Source organism: Zophobas morio, unplaced genomic scaffold, assembly GCF_036711695.1.
Source record: "Zophobas morio isolate AGI-343-1 ecotype UQ-CSIRO unplaced genomic scaffold, CSIRO_AGI_Zmor_V1 ptg000263l, whole genome shotgun sequence".
In the NCBI taxonomy this organism is placed as follows: Eukaryota; Metazoa; Arthropoda; class Insecta; order Coleoptera; family Tenebrionidae; genus Zophobas; species Zophobas morio.
This window is the reverse complement of record NW_026972367.1, coordinates 60,826-76,848: the sequence shown is the minus strand read 5'-3', so window position 1 is coordinate 76,848 and position 16,023 is coordinate 60,826. Positions and strand designations below refer to the sequence as shown.

At 32.8% G+C, this 16,023-nt stretch overlaps 1 long non-coding RNA gene across 1 annotated transcript; it reads right to left on the bottom strand.

Moving 5' to 3' along the window:
- Window positions 1-6,967: 6,967 nt before the first annotated feature.
- On the bottom strand, window positions 6,968-7,791 carry LOC135119435 (uncharacterized). The gene is made up of 3 exons (XR_010278219.1): window positions 7,727-7,791; window positions 7,062-7,221; window positions 6,968-7,012 (listed from the first exon to the last, which is right to left on the bottom strand). It is a non-coding gene; the product is annotated as an uncharacterized LOC135119435 (long non-coding RNA).
- Window positions 7,792-16,023: the final 8,232 nt, after the last annotated feature.

Sequence of the window (16,023 nt, the reverse complement as noted above, 5' to 3'; positions counted from 1 at the left end):
GCTCGGAAAGTGCAACGAAACCATCAAATTTTAGCTAGAAACTGTATTTTTGTCGATTTTTATTGAATTTGAACTATATTTCAACGTTTTTTGATGGTTCTGAGCCACCAAACACACTTAAAGCATGCAGAATCGACTCAGAATAGGAAAAGGAGACGTTTAGGTCAATTTTATGCATTCTGGCGTTCGTAGATACAAGAAAACTGTTAAAATTCTTCAGAAACGTCACTTTTGAAGTGTTTTCTTGTACTTTTAAGCCAATCAGATACCCTACGGGCTCGGAAAGTGCAACGAAACCATCAAATTTTAGCTAGAAACTGTATTTTTGTCGATTTTTATTGAATTTGAACTATATTTCAACGTTTTTTGATGGTTCTGAGCCACCAAACACACTTAAAGCATGCAGAATCGACTCAGAATAGGAAAAGGAGACGTTTAGGTCAATTTTATGCATTCTGGCGTTCGTAGATACAAGAAAACTGTTAAAATTCTTCAGAAACGTCACTTTTGAAGTGTTTTCTTGTACTTTTAAGCCAATCAGATACCCTACGGGCTCGGAAAGTGCAACGAAACCATCAAATTTTAGCTAGAAACTGTATTTTTGTCGATTTTTATTGAATTTGAACTATATTTCAACGTTTTTTGATGGTTCTGAGCCACCAAACACACTTAAAGCATGCAGAATCGACTCAGAATAGGAAAAGGAGACGTTTAGGTCAATTTTATGCATTCTGGCGTTCGTAGATACAAGAAAACTGTTAAAATTCTTCAGAAACGTCACTTTTGAAGTGTTTTCTTGTACTTTTAAGCCAATCAGATACCCTACGGGCTCGGAAAGTGCAACGAAACCATCAAATTTTAGCTAGAAACTGTATTTTTGTCGATTTTTATTGAATTTGAACTATATTTCAACGTTTTTTGATGGTTCTGAGCCACCAAACACACTTAAAGCATGCAGAATCGACTCAGAATAGGAAAAGGAGACGTTTAGGTCAATTTTATGCATTCTGGCGTTCGTAGATACAAGAAAACTGTTAAAATTCTTCAGAAACGTCACTTTTGAAGTGTTTTCTTGTACTTTTAAGCCAATCAGATACCCAACGGGCTCGGAAAGTGCAACGAAACCATCAAATTTTAGCTAGAAACTGTATTTTTGTCGATTTTTATTGAATTTGAACTATATTTCAACGTTTTTTGATGGTTCTGAGCCACCAAACACACTTAAAGCATGCAGAATCGACTCAGAATAGGAAAAGGAGACGTTTAGGTCAATTTTATGCATTCTGGCGTTCGTAGATACAAGAAAACTGTTAAAATTCTTCAGAAACGTCACTTTTGAAGTGTTTTCTTGTACTTTTAAGCCAATCAGATACCCTACGGGCTCGGAAAGTGCAACGAAACCATCAAATTTTAGCTAGAAACTGTATTTTTGTCAATTTTTATTGAATTTGAACTATATTTCAACGTTTTTTGATGGTTCTGAGCCACCAAACACACTTAAAGCATGCAGAATCGACTCAGAATAGGAAAAGGAGACGTTTAGGTCAATTTTATGCATTCTGGCGTTCGTAGATACAAGAAAACTGTTAAAATTCTTCAGAAACGTCACTTTTGAAGTGTTTTCTTGTACTTTTAAGCCAATCAGATACCCTACGGGCTCGGAAAGTGCAACGAAACCATCAAATTTTAGCTAGAAACTGTATTTTTGTCGATTTTTATTGAATTTGAACTATATTTCAACGTTTTTTGATGGTTCTGAGCCACCAAACACACTTAAAGCATGCAGAATCGACTCAGAATAGGAAAAGGAGACGTTTAGGTCAATTTTATGCATTCTGGCGTTCGTAGATACAAGAAAACTGTTAAAATTCTTCAGAAACGTCACTTTTGAAGTGTTTTCTTGTACTTTTAAGCCAATCAGATACCCTACGGGCTCGGAAAGTGCAACGAAACCATCAAATTTTAGCTAGAAACTGTATTTTTGTCGATTTTTATTGAATTTGAACTATATTTCAACGTTTTTTGATGGTTCTGAGCCACCAAACACACTTAAAGCATGCAGAATCGACTCAGAATAGGAAAAGGAGACGTTTAGGTCAATTTTATGCATTCTGGCGTTCGTAGATACAAGAAAACTGTTAAAATTCTTCAGAAACGTCACTTTTGAAGTGTTTTCTTGTACTTTTAAGCCAATCAGATACCCTACGGGCTCGGAAAGTGCAACGAAACCATCAAATTTTAGCTAGAAACTGTATTTTTGTCGATTTTTATTGAATTTGAACTATATTTCAACGTTTTTTGATGGTTCTGAGCCACCAAACACACTTAAAGCATGCAGAATCGACTCAGAATAGGAAAAGGAGACGTTTAGGTCAATTTTATGCATTCTGGCGTTCGTAGATACAAGAAAACTGTTAAAATTCTTCAGAAACGTCACTTTTGAAGTGTTTTCTTGTACTTTTAAGCCAATCAGATACCCTACGGGCTCGGAAAGTGCAACGAAACCATCAAATTTTAGCTAGAAACTGTATTTTTGTCGATTTTTATTGAATTTGAACTATATTTCAACGTTTTTTGATGGTTCTGAGCCACCAAACACACTTAAAGCATGCAGAATCGACTCAGAATAGGAAAAGGAGACGTTTAGGTCAATTTTATGCATTCTGGCGTTCGTAGATACAAGAAAACTGTTAAAATTCTTCAGAAACGTCACTTTTGAAGTGTTTTCTTGTACTTTTAAGCCAATCAGATACCCTACGGGCTCGGAAAGTGCAACGAAACCATCAAATTTTAGCTAGAAACTGTATTTTTGTCGATTTTTATTGAATTTGAACTATATTTCAACGTTTTTTGATGGTTCTGAGCCACCAAACACACTTAAAGCATGCAGAATCGACTCAGAATAGGAAAAGGAGACGTTTAGGTCAATTTTATGCATTCTGGCGTTCGTAGATACAAGAAAACTGTTAAAATTCTTCAGAAACGTCACTTTTGAAGTGTTTTCTTGTACTTTTAAGCCAATCAGATACCCAACGGGCTCGGAAAGTGCAACGAACCCATCAAATTTTAGCTAGAAACTGTATTTTTGTCGATTTTTATTGAATTTGAACTATATTTCAACGTTTTTTGATGGTTCTGAGCCACCAAACACACTTAAAGCATGCAGAATCGACTCAGAATAGGAAAAGGAGACGTTTAGGTCAATTTTATGCATTCTGGCGTTCGTAGATACAAGAAAACTGTTAAAATTCTTCAGAAACGTCACTTTTGAAGTGTTTTCTTGTACTTTTAAGCCAATCAGATACCCTACGGGCTCGGAAAGTGCAACGAAACCATCAAATTTTAGCTAGAAACTGTATTTTTGTCGATTTTTATTGAATTTGAACTATATTTCAACGTTTTTTGATGGTTCTGAGCCACCAAACACACTTAAAGCATGCAGAATCGACTCAGAATAGGAAAAGGAGACGTTTAGGTCAATTTTATGCATTCTGGCGTTCGTAGATACAAGAAAACTGTTAAAATTCTTCAGAAACGTCACTTTTGAAGTGTTTTCTTGTATTTTTAAGCCAATCAGATACCCTACGGGCTCGGAAAGTGCAACGAAACCATCAAATTTTAGCTAGAAACTGTATTTTTGTCGATTTTTATTGAATTTGAACTATATTTCAACGTTTTTTGATGGTTCTGAGCCACCAAACACACTTAAAGCATGCAGAATCGACTCAGAATAGGAAAAGGAGACGTTTAGGTCAATTTTATGCATTCTGGCGTTCGTAGATACAAGAAAACTGTTAAAATTCTTCAGAAACGTCACTTTTGAAGTGTTTTCTTGTATTTTTAAGCCAATCAGATACCCTACGGGCTCGGAAAGTGCAACGAAACCATCAAATTTTAGCTAGAAACTGTATTTTTGTCGATTTTTATTGAATTTGAACTATATTTCAACGTTTTTTGATGGTTCTGAGCCACCAAACACACTTAAAGCATGCAGAATCGACTCAGAATAGGAAAAGGAGACGTTTAGGTCAATTTTATGCATTCTGGCGTTCGTAGATACAAGAAAACTGTTAAAATTCTTCAGAAACGTCACTTTTGAAGTGTTTTCTTGTACTTTTAAGCCAATCAGATACCCTACGGGCTCGGAAAGTGCAACGAAACCATCAAATTTTAGCTAGAAACTGTATTTTTGTCGATTTTTATTGAATTTGAACTATATTTCAACGTTTTTTGATGGTTCTGAGCCACCAAACACACTTAAAGCATGCAGAATCGACTCAGAATAGGAAAAGGAGACGTTTAGGTCAATTTTATGCATTCTGGCGTTCGTAGATACAAGAAAACTGTTAAAATTCTTCAGAAACGTCACTTTTGAAGTGTTTTCTTGTACTTTTAAGCCAATCAGATACCCTACGGGCTCGGAAAGTGCAACGAAACCATCAAATTTTAGCTAGAAACTGTATTTTTGTCGATTTTTATTGAATTTGAACTATATTTCAACGTTTTTTGATGGTTCTGAGCCACCAAACACACTTAAAGCATGCAGAATCGACTCAGAATAGGAAAAGGAGACGTTTAGGTCAATTTTATGCATTCTGGCGTTCGTAGATACAAGAAAACTGTTAAAATTCTTCAGAAACGTCACTTTTGAAGTGTTTTCTTGTACTTTTAAGCCAATCAGAGACCCTACGGGCTCGGAAAGTGCAACGAAACCATCAAATTTTAGCTAGAAACTGTATTTTTGACGATTTTTATTGAATTTGAACTATATTTCAACGTTTTTTGATGGTTCTGAGCCACCAAACACACTTAAAGCATGCAGAATCGACTCAGAATAGGAAAAGGAGACGTTTAGGTCAATTTTATGCATTCTGGCGTTCGTAGATACAAGAAAACTGTTAAAATTCTTCAGAAACGTCACTTTTGAAGTGTTTTCTTGTATTTTTAAGCCAATCAGATACCCTACGGGCTCGGAAAGTGCAACGAAACCATCAAATTTTAGCTAGAAACTGTATTTTTGTCGATTTTTATTGAATTTGAACTATATTTCAACGTTTTTTGATGGTTCTGAGCCACCAAACACACTTAAAGCATGCAGAATCGACTCAGAATAGGAAAAGGAGACGTTTAGGTCAATTTTATGCATTCTGGCGTTCGTAGATACAAGAAAACTGTTAAAATTCTTCAGAAACGTCACTTTTGAAGTGTTTTCTTGTACTTTTAAGCCAATCAGATACCCTACGGGCTCGGAAAGTGCAACGAAACCATCAAATTTTAGCTAGAAACTGTATTTTTGTCGATTTTTATTGAATTTGAACTATATTTCAACGTTTTTTGATGGTTCTGAGCCACCAAACACACTTAAAGCATGCAGAATCGACTCAGAATAGGAAAAGGAGACGTTTAGGTCAATTTTATGCATTCTGGCGTTCGTAGATACAAGAAAACTGTTAAAATTCTTCAGAAACGTCACTTTTGAAGTGTTTTCTTGTACTTTTAAGCCAATCAGATACCCTACGGGCTCGGAAAGTGCAACGAAACCATCAAATTTTAGCTAGAAACTGTATTTTTGTCGATTTTTATTGAATTTGAACTATATTTCAACGTTTTTTGATGGTTCTGAGCCACCAAACACACTTAAAGCATGCAGAATCGACTCAGAATAGGAAAAGGAGACGTTTAGGTCAATTTTATGCATTCTGGCGTTCGTAGATACAAGAAAACTGTTAAAATTCTTCAGAAACGTCACTTTTGAAGTGTTTTCTTGTACTTTTAAGCCAATCAGATACCCTACGGGCTCGGAAAGTGCAACGAAACCATCAAATTTTAGCTAGAAACTGTATTTTTGTCGATTTTTATTGAATTTGAACTATATTTCAACGTTTTTTGATGGTTCTGAGCCACCAAACACACTTAAAGCATGCAGAATCGACTCAGAATAGGAAAAGGAGACGTTTAGGTCAATTTTATGCATTCTGGCGTTCGTAGATACAAGAAAACTGTTAAAATTCTTCAGAAACGTCACTTTTGAAGTGTTTTCTTGTACTTTTAAGCCAATCAGATACCCTACGGGCTCGGAAAGTGCAACGAAACCATCAAATTTTAGCTAGAAACTGTATTTTTGACGATTTTTATTGAATTTGAACTATATTTCAACGTTTTTTGATGGTTCTGAGCCACCAAACACACTTAAAGCATGCAGAATCGACTCAGAATAGGAAAAGGAGACGTTTAGGTCAATTTTATGCATTCTGGCGTTCGTAGATACAAGAAAACTGTTAAAATTCTTCAGAAACGTCACTTTTGAAGTGTTTTCTTGTACCCAGTAAACACAGTTACATTATAGCGACTTCTATGTCATGTTAATGTAGTTACGAACTTGTACCATGTTACATCCCACACTGCGCCCATGTGCGCTCCCTGTGCTGTGTAATGTAATCAACATGCTAACATTTTTGGTACATGTTGACTATATACCGTCTGTGACGTACTGGGGACATCAACATTATTTCAGACTAAAGACGTTCTCTCAGTACATCGTTGTAGCGTTAGATTAGTACATCGCCAGATTCTCTACATTTTAATGTATCATTTACGTTTCGTTTAAATGTCAGTATAACGTATTAAATTGACATACACGTTGCGTATACATCACTACGTCGTAAACATGTAACTGCCAGTATATTTTATTAACATGATGCATGCGACGTGAATAGGCATGACAAAAAACCCAGCTATTAATAATGCTATTTAAATGTATCACTTAAGGGTATGGGATGGGAACATTGATGAAGTTAATGAAACTTAATTCAGATAAACCATAATTTTATTTAAATTTGGAAAAAAATATAATATATAATTTAATTCTAATACAACACATATATTTTATTAAAAAACCACTGAAACTTCAATTCGTAGCTTTTTCCCTCTTTAAACTTTGAATGACGTATTCACTCTGAGCAGCATTGCTCCACTTCTTTTTCTCTTACAAAATGGGCCTTCAGTATAATTTCTTCAAAAATAAAAATTAGAACAATTATATTTATTGCAATAAAATATACCTTTCACGATATTTATCGCCTTCGTCTCTGCTAGTCTGAAATTTCCCCGCTAACCCAGCCATGAACAATTAGTTGCAAATTCGTTAGAAAATATTTTTTTTAAAACACGTCCCACATTATCCTTGTACCCATTACCACCTATCTGGGACAACAGTCTTTTCTGAAACAAGAAAAAGTGTATATTTTATGTGCATTCACCAGGTCACTTTGAAATAAATTCGGAAAAAAAAAATTACAACATCATCACCTTATCTACCGAACATTTTGTATTAATTCTAATGTGGGGGGGGGAGGGTTAAATCCCAAAATCCACATCAATACCAAGCAAAAAAATTGGTATGTCACCATGAGAATTGAATAAATCAGCATTATTAACATTTACACATGTTCTCTAGACCAGCAATTTAAAAAACAAGACCTTCCAAATGCTTTAATTGTGCGTGAAATTTAATGGAGTTTTTCCAAATCTATTTAAAAGAGACCGTGTATGTATAACATATAGGTTGATTCATGTACACCATGAGACTGTTGTGCAGTCCACTATGTGTGTACCATATGTAGAGGGTTGCCAAAGTCTCCTAGTCTTACAGGAATCTATCCCTATAGAATGACCAATATTTTATTATATTGCATATTTATATGAATTTATGGATTATGTAACTTACAAAGAAATCTGCTTTTTCTGGCAGACAAAGATAATCTTCTAATTCATCAAAGTCTGTTTTGTTTTTTATTGGTAGCATATCATCTATTTCTGTTTTTTCCTCATTTCTCAGATTCGATGACCTTTCCATGTTGAATACTTTATCACCAATTTCTTTCAGCATTTCTTTTATCTCACACATGTTCTTTTGTATTTGTTCCAATGCTAAAATTAAAATTATTTTCATAAGCATTAGTTCCTCAAAAATTACAGCAACATACCTATGCAACATTTCTCACAAGGAGCCCCAGTTGGAGGAACAATTACTGTAAATTCTTCAAAGTCGACGGGTGTATCTTCATTGATTGGTGGTGGTATTTCCAGTTCCTCTGAAAAAATTGCTTTTGTTATCTAGGTAGTCATTCATATACAGTATGTCCCTGGATTGAGTTCACAAGAGGAAAAAAAACTGTATTTTCTGTTTTACAAAAAAATTACATATGAATAACATTTTTTGCTTATTTCAAAACGAATAAATCTGCAATTAAAATTTTAATATTATCAGGTTGTGTCCTTAAAATCGAAAAAAACAAAAGTAACGAAGAACTTGAAGTATGAAAAAATTAATTTTAAGAGTACAGACCAGGAATATTGAAGTTTTAATTGCAGATTTATTCGTTTTGAATTAAGCAAAAAATGTTATTCCTATGTCATTTTTTTGTAAAATAGAAAATACAATTTTTTTTCCTCTTGTGAACTCAATCCGGGGACATAGTGTATATTTGCATGAAATATGAATACTTAATTTGTAATTATCTACGAATAGTAATACAAGATTTTTTTATAATAATTCAGTATCAAAAATTTTGTACCGCTAAAGATTTTGCATGTGAAAAAGTAGAGTTCGCTATCAAATAAAATTATGAAGGAAATCTTGAAAACGTTTATAGTGCAAGAATCTGTTAATACGAAAATGTAAATGTGGATACAAAAAAAGAATAGTATGTGACTTTTTAAAATTCTTTTTGCAATTTACCACCATAACTACTTAGATAATAGAATCTAAGATAATAAACCATAACTTGTTGTTCAATTGTGTTTTTAAATATTCTATAATTGGGGCTTGCTCTGTGAAATATTTTCTACTAATAATAATATTATTAATAATAATAATAATAATATTTAAAAAGCGGCATTCAATTTTCTTGTAATTATAGCAAAGCTTATTTTTAAAACTTCAATAGGAACCTGAACAATGATTGTTATACCAACAGCAGCATTTAAATAAAATTTAAATTTATCACAAAAAACTCTAAATACGCCATTTTGGTTATAACTTGCCTTCTGTTTCAGAATCGGTTTCTGCATCAGATATTTCTGCATTGACATTATGTACTTGAGCTTTGGTTGCTTGTTTTGTATTTATAATGTCTCCATCGCTTTCGTCTGTAGTGTAAATAATCACACTTGCTTCGTGTCTTGCCTTCTCGTAAGTATCTGTAAACACAAATGATGCAAATGATACAAATATTAGATATTTTTTAACAAACTTACCGAAGTATCCTTCAATTTTGACGACGGGACTTCTTTTCCAAGTTTCTTTATTTGGTTGTTTATTGTTGTATATATAATGGGTACTATTTTTCGTTGAAGGCCACCAGCAAGTCTTGCGGTCCTTGGATAACCAGATGACAGGAACTTCAGAGACAGATCCATCTTCAAACCTAACTACCGCATATCCAGTCGAAGATAATACTTCCATATTTTTTTTCTAAACCGATAACATTATTTATAAACAAAATTGTGGTTTTAAAGAAACAAATAATGCAATAGCAACATATTGTCATAATAAAACTAATGTGAAATCTCAATAACAGCAACAAGAACGAAAACAAAGTGTCATATGATTGTTCACATAAAAATTTGATCTAAAGTTAGAACTCCTAAAAAATGAAATAACAACCGCCGTAGTATTTTTACTTCCCAACTATAATTATGTAAGCGTGTACCAAATTTTAGCAGCTTGCCAATGTAAATAAGAACGTCAGATAGAGCCGTAAATTTTGGCTGAAACACCCTATACCTAAACTAATGTATAGTACAAGATCACTATTTCATATTATTTATGAACGAGGGAAACTATTGCAAACAGTGATTCAACCATTAAAGGAAGTTTTAAACACTTAGTTTTAACTTCACTTAAAGAAATAATTGTTGTATTTTCTTCAAAATTCTTTTCATTTATTAAATAAAAACCAAATTGGCTAGATTCGGAGGGATATCTGAAAAGTGAACTGGTGGCCATATTTTTTTTTTCCTTTAATAAAAATTTCATCATTTGATAAATAAAATTCATTTATTTTACAAATCGAACCAGCAACTGTTTCAATGTAACAATTAATATCGTTGTTTGACAAAACAAAATTTTTTGTAGCAATTTTTGCTATAACGGTTTTGTCGCCTTTTTCATAGTGAATAATAGGATAGTCGGTTCTCTTAAAGCTTGTTGGTACACCCTCTTGTTCTAAAATTCGGTTGTATATTTGTCTTAATGGGTTTCGGCCAATTTTTATTTTGTTTTTAATAAATTGCATGTAATTTTCAAATTTGAATGCGCTGAAATTATCTAAAGGGCCAAACTTTTTTACATCATCCGCTAGGTGAATTAGGTTGTGTACATTATAAACTAAATATTCTTTACCATATAAAATCGAAAAATTCTTCACAAAACATCTAAGCAAAGAATTTGCGTAATTGTTATGTGTGAAGCACTTCTTTGCATCCAATAAAATTCTCGTGGCTACACTTAAAAGCAAAAAGTGTTCATAATAGGTTGTTGGTAAAGTCTCTTTTAAAACAATTGGACCTGTATATAAAAGAAATTGCCTGAACTCGGTTGCTTTCCAACGTTCAAATTCTCGAATACTTCGTGGTTTTCTAGAAAATTCACAGATTATTTTGGATTTAATGGAATTAAAATAATTGTCAATTTTGTTAACTGTTACTGAATTAAATTTTAATTTCTTTTTATGAATAGGTGGCGTGGAAATCCAGAAACGAATAAGCCTTTTTGTAACTCCTAAACAAATTAAATGCATATAATCTATAGGTATTTGAGAAACCATTCCTAAATTTAAATTTTCCAAAAGAGATGTATTTTTATGGTGTTCTTGAAATGTTTTCATTTGAAAATCGTCGTCAGTACGTAATGGTGCATTTAATTCGGGAAATGTCATGCGATAATTTATTCTTACTCCTTTTTGTACGCACTTAGAACAACCATAATACGACATATGAGGTACAGTTTCTGTAACAAAAGCTTTTGCGGGTGCGTCGCAAATGACAGCATTTATCGAAACGTGTATATTTTTTCCTTGAAAAAAAATTCCGTTTTGCAGTACATACGATGCTTCATTTACAAAATCCTGAAGGAGTTCATGACTAGTTTTAGGTTTACTAAAACCATGAAAAATACCTATTATAAATGGTTTAGTGTAAAAATCGCAAACAATTGCTCCTAATATAGGCCAAAACTGACTACCCGAACTTTTTGCAAGAGGGAGACCATCAATATTTAAGTTTACTTTGATACTTGTTGGAGGTTTATCGTAATATACGGACAATGAATTACTAAGACCCTTCGCAAAGCCAAATATAGCAAATTTACCCGAATCTACTTTTTTTATTAAGTTTTGGTATCGTACGCTTCTTGGAGTTTTCATGAATGATCTTGCGTCTGTAGGTAAATGTTCTAAACCATTAATTGATTTTAATATGCTCAACAAACTATTTAAGGCTGACTGAGATATATTGAACTTTAATTTCCAATTACGAAGTTTTTCTATAAAGGAAACGTTTACTACGTTGTTACGAGTATTATTAATGTCATAGGTGCTGCGACTATTTAACACTGAATCTGCAGCACTTTCCACATTTTTAAAAGTCATATTATCGTGATTATTTGCATTGATATGGGTGGCAGTAATATTGCTATCAAGAATGTTACAATTGCCAATAGTAGACTCTTTATTGTTAGAGTTATTGATGCTGTTACTGATCAACACTGAATCTATAACACTCTCCGCGTTTTCAAAAGTAATATTATCGTTGTCTTTTTTATGAATTGTTTGTAACACATTATTCTCTTTCATAAAATTTTTATAATGTTGTAATCTACGGTATTTCTGTGTGTTTGATAAAGTACTAAATGGTTTTAAATTTGTTTTAGACATTTCTTGAACTGTCAATTTTTGGCCTTGAAATTAAAAATAACAACAAAAATTAAAATTATGAAGTTATTAAATATCAACTTACCGTGTGTAAATAGCGACGACACTGAAGTACAGAAATTTTCACAAAACTGCACTACAAATACAGTGAGTAACGAAAACACGAGAGAGCTTGCAGAACTTTCGGAGGTTGAACGTTGAAAACCAAGTGAACGATTTCGAAATTTTACAAAGCTTCACCGGGAAATGGAAGTGCAATAACCATAAATACCGAAAACAATTCATGGGACAATCCGGACTGCTCGCCCCAAACATCTGGTGCGGTAAATATGGAAGAGGCTTATTATTTCATTAGATGAAATAAATTTAATACTTAAATAATAAAATGAATATTTTTCTTTGTTTCGTTTTATGTAGTAGGGGATGAGTGATAGAGGTGATATCCCAGGGTCGATTCCAACAACGTCTTTATAAAATCCAACGAATTAAGTCTTCACAAACTTGTCGCCGGTCGCGGTTCATCTTTCAACGACCACAATTGAGAAGGAATTTTTATGACTTTGTTTTTCTATTTCGTCCGCAGCAAACCATCATACCCTCAACCCCAGATGGTCTGTACTTACAATAACACTTTTACTTTTAGAATCATTGAGTTTTCAGAATTAGTTATGTGTATAAGAAATTATTAGAACAGGAAAAAAATGATCATAAACCATATTTGTAATAGGTAAAGATTTTGTCTTATTTGTTTTCAATATATTATATGTGATTAAATTTGGAGTGACAGCTTAGGCAGAGATATAGGTTGGACAATAATGCCTCATTAAGTTATCACCTACTTATACATTCTATTATTAAATTGTAGTTTTTCGTGTTAAGATGGGGGCATTTTCTAACTCTCAGTATAGACCATATGCATTAATAAGTTAATCTCTTAATGTTCAGTTATAAAAAGCGGAGTTCATTATGTACGTACAACAACAAAATGATTTAATATTACAATTAGTAATTATATGACGAATGGTATCAAAAATCTTTATGACCAACTAATTCACTATTGAATTCGTGTAACGTGCAAGATTTAAAACAATGATTTAAAACAATTAAGAAATTTCTTTTTTTAAGATTTTTAATCTTTTGTTTATATGTACTTCTTGCAACCTAGACAAAAATAATAAATATAATCTATGTATGTTTGTGAAAGTTTTTTTTTGTGTTACCATGTCAGAAGCATCAATTTTCGATTTCAGATGTCCTGCATTATCTAAAATGAACAGGATAAAAAGAAAAACACGAACTAAAGGTATAAAATAAACTAGTATCGCAGAATGATTTGGTTTATGAAGGAGTGTTCGTTTCCCGTGTTATATATAGCTAGAAAAATGCGAGCAAGGTTTGAAAAATTTAATTTCAGATTAAATATTTAGGAATATTTATTAAAAAAATGCGAGTGACACAGTCTGGACATATGCACAAAATTTTTCTGAAATGTGCGCATATATACATATAATATACCCAAAAAGGCTGAAATATGCATACATATTTTTACAAATGATGCACTGTTTTCAACTCATTACGATTACGTGAAAAAAAGTATTACTTTCATTAAGAATGTATTTAAAAGTGAAAAAAACAAAGAATGTATTTTTTAATAAATCTACTGCAAAAAATATATAAAATATTAATTAGTTTTGGAAATTATCTCGCTGTATGCTTTGGAGAAAATGTTTTTGTCAGTATAAATTATGTTCGGATTATCTTTAATCGATGACAAAACCACGGAAGTTTTCTCTCTCTCGTTTTTTTGGACATTCACGCTTTTTATGAGACGCTTACATACGAAAGAATGAATCATTTACTTATATCATATTCTTTTCGCTAAAGTACAACCTACATACCAACTCATACTTTTACGCCTTTGGATAAACCAGATCGTAAAAATATTAGTCTTGACCCATCTTGAAGCGGGTAAAACCAAGTTATTAACATGCAACGGAAATGACCGCAATAAATGTAAATAGGTACAGACTACCGAAAGTAATCCTTATTATTATCAGTAGGCTGAAATTTATCTTAAGAATGCAATTCCCCAGTTGAAGCAAGGTGTGTTTTACGGCGAGTAGCGGGGACGCTTTGATCTGGTCCACAAGGTCGTAGCCAGTGCGTGGCTAGGAGTGTTTACAGCTTGTTAAAAAACTACTTCTATATTACTATATTACTTCAAAAAACAATACTCGATGCCCTTTTTAATTTTTCAAACACAGGACCACAGATTTGTGATCTTGAAATGTTATATTATGTTGGTATAATCCAAAAGAAAAATATATTTGTAATCAAACTATCGTCACGACAGCACTGGATCTAGCGTATGAAACACAATTCCGCCCGTTGATTATTGTACACTGACCGGCAAAAAAACCGGCCACCCTGAAAATTTTCGCAAAATCACTTTAAGGCGGTATCACTCGGCCTGGTTTGGGACAGTTTTTATCCCATTTGAAATGTCCTGTAAAAACGAGAGAAATTGACTTAGGACGATAATTTTTTTTCTTAACAATCCTTATTAGACATATTTTGTCCCTCTTATATTAAAATTTGATTTTCAGTTCTGTTTTCTGTGTAAAAAAAAAGTAAAAACATGCAAAAATGACGACATTTACATTGCTGTTACAACGTACACTTTGTAGTGTGAAAAACATTAAAAAAAGAGGTATCTACAACGAACCTTTCTTAACAGATTGCATTAATAGGTTTTTTAATAAGTGTTACACAATTCATATACAACGTCAGTTAAGTAAGCGCTGCAGATGAAAAAATTGCCTCAAGTTTTCAGCTGTACCTACTGTGATCTCTGTCGCACAGTGGGTCGGACCTTCCGGCAGAAGTTGACCGTGAAATTGGGAAGGCGGAGATTATGCAGGGTAAAATACCTACCCTGACAAAAGAGGCTTCAAATTTTACTCGGTTTGCTCTCCAGGTTTCGATTCTTTCGTCATTTTGTCAAAATAGAAAATATTGGTGGAATAAAAAAAAAATTAGCACAACACATTCAAAATTATTCGAAAGCTATCGGTGTTTTATTTTTGATACTCTATTATGTAAATTGTTGAATTATAAAAAATTGGTCTAAAGAGTTTAGACAGTACTTCCCTCGCTGTCGGAAACGTGACGACTGCATGCCTATTATGTTTTTTTTTTCACAGCAGATTTCAAAGCATTCGGTTTTGTAGTTCCTGAGTAAACCAATAAAATAAATTTACGCATTCATTTTCTTTTGAGCCACCCGGTATATGCAAATTCCAAAAATATAAATGGAATGATAAATTACAAGTACAAACTCATCATATTTTGTATATTCTAGATAGGATTTATTCGGCAAAATTTTGTGGTGACGTCATCAATTTTTTGATGATGTTACCGGTTTAGTTTTCAGTGAATTTACAGTAGATTTTGTTTCACAAATATTAGACAACTAGTTGGAATCTGAACCCAATTTTTTTTTTTACAATATCTTTGATATGCTATTAGTGTCCGGAATTTATAAAATTGGAGAAAAAATGACTTGTTTTGCTCTAATAAAATCGCAAATATGCTCAAAATCACACTAATATTAGGTCTGACTGTGCCGACCATAGTTATAAAATTCACATTAAAGTAAGTCATGGACATTCTTTGAAGTGTTTACTATAATATTTCAAAAAAAAAAAAAATCTCGATCTATAAAACTTCATAATTTTGGTTTAAAACTGATCATGTTTGAAGCTTGATTTTATCCGTTCTATTTGCTGTCTCTTACTGCGGTCTCTTTCGGATCGGGCTATAACACCCACCGAACGTTCTTGGACCGATGGGATAATTTATTACTTCCGACATCTTTTCGGTGACAAATTTAATCTTTGCATAAATTTACTTCATACACTGAAGTTACACGAGTTCACTAACTACACGTTAGTGAACTCGTTGTGACCACTGAAATATATAAAGAGTAAATTTTGAAATGGGACGAAAGTCGAAGATTCCACTTTCAAAGCCACGAAAAAGTGGAAAAAACTTTTATCAGAATTATTATGTCAAAAACCTACTAAAACTA